This window comes from Grampus griseus (genome assembly GCF_964374135.1).
Source record: "Grampus griseus genome assembly, chromosome: 5".
Taxonomy (NCBI): domain Eukaryota; kingdom Metazoa; phylum Chordata; class Mammalia; order Artiodactyla; family Delphinidae; genus Grampus; species Grampus griseus.
In genome coordinates this window covers 49,909,979-49,916,027 of record NC_138998.1, presented here as the reverse complement: position 1 = coordinate 49,916,027, position 6,049 = coordinate 49,909,979, and the positions used below count along the sequence as shown (strand labels likewise).

Below are 6,049 nucleotides of genomic sequence, written 5' to 3'. Positions count from 1 at the left end.
GCAAGGGATTTTTTGAAAAACACAACAACTTGTGGAGAACCAAGTGGATGGAGTTGGAGGTGGGACAGGATGCCCCTAGCCCACTGCCCAGAGGAGGCAGCGGCAGACAAATTAAAAGACACCCATTATTTTTTTCCTTCTCTCCCACATGACTATTGCAAACCCAAAATCTATTATATCTTATCTCAGGCTCTGCAAAAATAACATTATTGAACTTTCAGGGTTCCGGCAAAAGCACCGTAAGTTTAGAAAAGCTAATTCTTACTGTGAACATGGCTCTGCAAGCGGCACGGAGCGTGCAGGCCGCAGTCTGTAGGCTGCAGGCCATCTCTGTGCCCAGTGCGCCCCTGACCGCTGTGGCCCTGGGGACTGGGCGGGCGCCCTCCGGGCTTGGCGCACCGGCCCTGCTCTGGTGTCGGTGCATAAATTCACAGACAAACATGAATGGGTACCAACAGAAAACAGTGTTGGAACAGTGGGAATCAGCAATTTTGCACAGGAAGCTTTAGGAGTCGTCGTTTACTGTAGTCTGCCTGAAGTTGAGACAAAATTGAACAAACGAGAGGAATTTGGTGCTTTGGAAAGTGTGAAAGCTAGTAGTGAACTCTATTTTCCTCTATCAGAAGTAACTGAAATTAGTGAAGCTCTAGCAGAAAATCCAGGACTTGTCAACAAATCTTGTTATGAAGATGGTTGGCTGATCAAGATGACACTCAGTAACCCTTCAGAACTAGATGACCTAATTAGTGAAGGAGTGTATGAGAAATACATAAAATCTATTGAGTGAAAATGGAACCCCTAAATAAACTAGTTTGAAACAACTTAATCTAGCATAGTTGTCTTAAATTAGTGGTGGATTTTTAAAAAGCAATTTTTAGCAAAAGAAACTACTTGCAACAATGTTTCCTGAAGAAATTACCCCTTAACCTCCTAATGACTTCAGATAAACACTATGCATCTTTTCCACAACACCCTATGATTTTTAGGCTGGTCTCCAGTTATAATATTCAGAATTCCTGAAATTATCTCTGGTAAAACTAGTTATAAAAATTATGTAATTCAAGGATAATATTGCTATCTTAAGCCTTATATGATATTGTAACTTGCTTACAGCCATCCCTGGATTTGGGTCAAAATACTCAACGATCTTCCCACTGGAAATAACTGGTAGTGGAGAAAAGTTTGTTAGTTGTATAGTGTCCAATGCAGAACATTACTATCTTAATTTTGCAATACACTGTGTTTGCGGTGCTGTTTTCATACAGTGAAGCAACAGCCTTGCAGGAAAATAAGAAACAGTTTAATAATAAAATATTCAACTTCTTAATTAAAAAAAAAACGAAAGCTAATTCTTAGTCTTGTGAATATTCCTAAGTATCAAATGTGAAGATATGCACAGTAAGACAGGGAGGTAAAAGCAGGTTATTGAGGCTGGTAGGGATCAGCTATATGAACTTTCTAGTTCAGTTCAATTTCCAACTCCATGTGGATTGTGATTTTTATTCCCACTCCTTTTTCCCTAAAATAACTCTTTTCACCTGAGGAAAAAAAGAATATATTTGCAGCCGCTAACATAAAACATGTGTGTTGCATAGATCCATTTGTAGTTTTAGAAGGCAGGGTTCCACAGTGCATTGTTCTCAAACTTGAGTCATTTGCTTATCAGCCCTATGATTTCTGCCATATCTGAGTAGCACCTACACTATTCACTTGTTCTGTTTCTTTTGTAAACTTAAATATCCACTTTAATCTTATGTTTCTCTTTGATATGCTAGTTACAATTTTCCCAGATGACAAAAACTACATAATTTAAAAGGTGTTGACAATAACCACTTAGCTATCTTCTGTGCCTCCTCACTTTGGCAAACAATGCTATAGTGGAAAATCATAAGCATTCAGTGGCTCATGACTGCAAGAAATTGTGTTTATCCAAATTGAACACATTTCTCTTATAACTTGTTCAGATAGAAAACAAAATCTGTACCTTTGTCCTAGAGGAAAAAATTAAGGAGCATCTTTATTTATCCTTTGGCTCAGAAAAGTGGGAGGAATTTTATTTCTTCTGTATGGTTTTGTTTACAATAAAACTAATTTTTATTACACAATACATAAATTCATCTTTCATCTAAAAGGTGAACATATTGCAGTTAAGACTAAAATTCTCTTTGATCATCACCTCCCCACTCCTCACTAGGGTTAATCCAAGTTATGAATTCAGATTGTATCCTTCCAGACTTCGTTCTTTGCGTCTGGCCACTAGAATATCTGTTGTGTTTAATGGTCAGTTAAAGAATGCTCACAGATTTCCTTAAATGCCTTGAGCCAGTCAGTCCCCCTTGACAAAGTCAAGGGGCTCTGTATGCTGGAGCGCACCTTCAATGCACAGGGAATTTACAATTCTGCCTTAACCTTCGCTCCCTGACTGCACAAGCCCTGAAGATCAGTCAGAAGTGAAATCGGGGCCTTCTCAGGTCTTTGCTGAGCATGCACACAGCCCTGCACATGCACATGGCCTTCTAGACCCCAAGAATGCTGCAAGCTTTTAAAAGCCCCCGAGGACATCTCATTCCCCAGATCTTGCAGTTTGGGGCCAGCTCTTGTTTACCCCCGCTGGTATTGCAGCCTCAAGTAGCTGCAGGGTTAAACAATTGCACTGACTATCTTTCAACAAATGCCCTGGGTATAAGGCTTTCCCACAGAGTGAGCTGTGAGGCAAGTTAAATACAACCACCCTGCCAGTGGGGCTTTTCCAGAGAGCCTGTGAGACAGGTTAGATGGTGACAATGCGCTGGGATGAGCCATTTTGAGGTGCTCCAAACCCCGTGTGCTCCCTCTAGTGGTTGCAGGGCTGCTGTTTTTCAAGACTAGTGTGGAGCTGGGGTGGGGGTAGGGTGTGGGGTGTAGACTGGGTTAAAATATCACAAAACCTGCAGTTCTTACCAAGGTTCAGATTGTTATAAGCATTTGGTTAATTTCTGGAGCTCTGAAAAAGTTTTCAGAACTTTCGGGACAAGTTATTTTTTTGTTGTTGTTGTTGCTTCTATGGAAAAGCAGATTTACAGACACCCTCACTCCATCATTCTTGGAAGTCCCACCCCCCCGTTTTCTCACTGTTGATGGAAACAAGGCCAAGAATTTTTCTTCTGTTAGACGAGACATCACCATCCATATCCATGTCCGGGATTTGGTGGGAAATGTGGTCAGGTGCAGAGCAAATGCCAACCAACAAGGACAGCTACTATTCACCCCTGTCCATAAGCACCATTCCAGAACAAGACCTAGAGTTTCCGGGTCTCTCAAACTTCAGTGGAATCTGGAATCCCAGTATTTCGTGGGAAATTGCCACATTTTAATTTATTGCCTATAATTTTTAAAAAATCAAAATACTGCACCCAAAATAACACATGGTGGCAAAAGACTAGTTTGGAGCAGTGAGTATCTTATGGCTCTCATCACTGCTATGTGAACTTTTCCGACCAAGTCAGTCAACTGAATTCAACAAACCTTTTTTTTAGCTTCTATTATGTGCCAGAGAATATGCTGTGTGCTGCAGAGCTGACTGAGACTTGCTGCCCTGGGTACATGTTCCCTTCCCCCAGCTTTTGAGGCACTTAGAGTCTAGCAGTGGAGGTGGGAACTTCTTTTAAGTTACCGCCCTGAATAAAGGGTACCAGTGCCGGTACACAGATTTAATTGTTGGTTTAATTAGCCCAAGGTAAAGTGTTTAGAAGGGTCATTCTGTCTTTCCTCTGTAGAGGGAAGTGTATGCATGTGTGTGTATGCGTGTGTGTGTGTGCGTGTGCTCACCCACCATGACTGGGGGGTAGGGAAGGGATAAAATGAAAGCTGCATAAATCCTTCTGAGGCAAAGGGCCAGAGAGCCAACTTCTGACCTGCGTGAACAGCACTGAAGGCGGAACCCCACGGATGCTTCTTTCTTGGTTTATCCACTCATATAGGAGAGCACACCCTCTAGCAGCTTCCTGAGGAAGGGTGCATGGGAGGCAAAGTTGTGAGGGCTCCAACTTCTAAAAATGGCTTCATGATACTTTACCCTTGACTGAGAGTAAGCAGGTGGGAAACCTTTCTCTTTCAAAATCTTGACATACCTGCCTGACGGACTCCTCGCTTCCAGTGTTGCTACTGAGAAGAACACATCTACTCTGACTTCTAGCGCTTCTGTGTGACCGGTTTTTCAGCGTGTTGGGGAGCTTCTCTTGGTCCCACTGTTTGGACATTTCAAGATGGTGTGCCTTGACAGGGGTTCTAGTCCCATCCGCTGTGGTGAGCTCCCTCGTGCCCTCTCACTACGGAAACTCAGATGTTTGATGATTTCCTCCCCTACACTTTCTATTCTTTCTGAAGTCCTTATTGTTTAGATATTGAATGTCCTGGTCTGATCCTGATCTTATCTTTGTGTTTTTTGCTCTATTTTTAGGTTAGTCTCAATTCCAGCTTCCAACCCTTCTGCTGAGTTTCTAATTTCCAAGAATGTTCCCGTGTTCTTCACGTGTCCTTCTTCCATAGCATCCTATCCTTAGTCTACAGATGACTTGTTTTTTCCTCATCTCTCTGGGGATAGGATCATTTTCTGAAGGTTCTTCTCCCTTAGCCTCTGATTCTTCCAAGTTGTTGGCTTTGGACTTTTCATTCATGTTAGCAGCTTTCATCAGATGTCAGGTTACCTTTGGCTAAGCTGGAGGACTAAAAAGCTGATAGAGGATTGTTGACCAAGAGTTTCACCGTAGGACAGAGGTTCTCGATCTTGGCTGTACAATGGAATCACCTGGGGAGCTTTAAAAAACGTTGATACTCCAGAAATACTCATTTTATTGGTGCAGGGTCTGAACACAGGGATTCTGAAAAGCTTCCCGGGTGGTGTCACTGTGTAGCCAAGGCTGAGAAGTATCACCAAAGGGTGCTCTGGCTGAACCACTTCATCTTCCGGCAAGACTAACATTCGCTAAGTCCAGGGCCTATTTTACCTTCTCCTGTGGATAAACTTTTGGTTTCTGCAAGGGCGGAGGAGCAGTTGTCCAGCTGAAAGTAGGGAGGGATTTTGTAGATGTAATGGCCCTTTTAGCAGCTTTCTACCAATACTGTTTGAGGCGCCTCTCCCTCTTCACCCTCACTTTAAAGTGACATGCTTCTGTCAGTTTTCGAGCCTTCAGTGTATTCTGCATGTAAATTGAGTTGGTGCTCATTTTCTCCCCCGCTAAATGAGAACTCAGCTTTCTTCAGTCAGGTTTCCAAACTTCTGGTGCTAACAATTCCCATTCTTCTGTGTTGAGAGCAGTTATGACTTAAAAAAAAAATCCTTTACTGTGTTTTCAGGAGGGGAGTGTCGGGAGCATGGAAAATTTGATGTGTTCAACTTGTCACTTTTACCCAAAAGAATGATTATCGCCATTCTTTATGCGAAAGAAAGCTTTTAGTTATAAACAATCGGTTCCCCCATTCATTTTTCCCTCAGGGGATAAAAAAGATAGTAGGGATTCCAAGCAAAACAATCTAAACATCAGGGTGAAACCATGACTGTAGTGGGAACACTACACTTTATTGCTATTGTTGTTGTTGAATGAGACCCGGAGGAGGGAAGGGGGTCAAAACTGTGCGAGTCCGTCATGGAGAAGGTGCACCCCAGGTGCTAAGTGAAAAGAGCTAGACCTGGGCTCCTGAGTCTGGTATATAGATAAAATGTTAAAGACACACTCTTTAGCCCCACAGACTCTGACAAAGGACTGACAGCCCATGGGCCTTTACGGTCCGCAATCCCATGTTAGTTGGCCCATTTAGGGACATCTGGATTTGTAGCTGCTGCTGCTTTTTTTATTTTAATTGGGGTGTAGTTGCTTTACTTCTGAAACATCAGCCTACGTGATTGTGGGTGGCAATCCTGCAGGACCTCAACCAGGAGCAGGGTGGCAGTCGCCCCTTTAGACGGTACAGCAAACACCCTGCGCTATGCCACTTGCCTGGCCTATAAACACATTTGAATTTACAACTTCTGGGATGTGGTTTAAGTTTTTAAAAAGTAACAACAACAAAA

The 6,049-nt window shown here is 42.7% G+C and overlaps 1 pseudogene across 1 annotated transcript; it reads left to right on the top strand.

Moving 5' to 3' along the window:
- The first annotated feature begins 272 nt into the window (after positions 1 to 272).
- On the top strand, positions 273 to 787 carry LOC309822726 (glycine cleavage system H protein, mitochondrial-like; annotated as a pseudogene). The gene has a single exon. The product of its transcript is annotated as a glycine cleavage system H protein, mitochondrial-like (transcript).
- Positions 788 to 6,049: the final 5,262 nt, after the last annotated feature.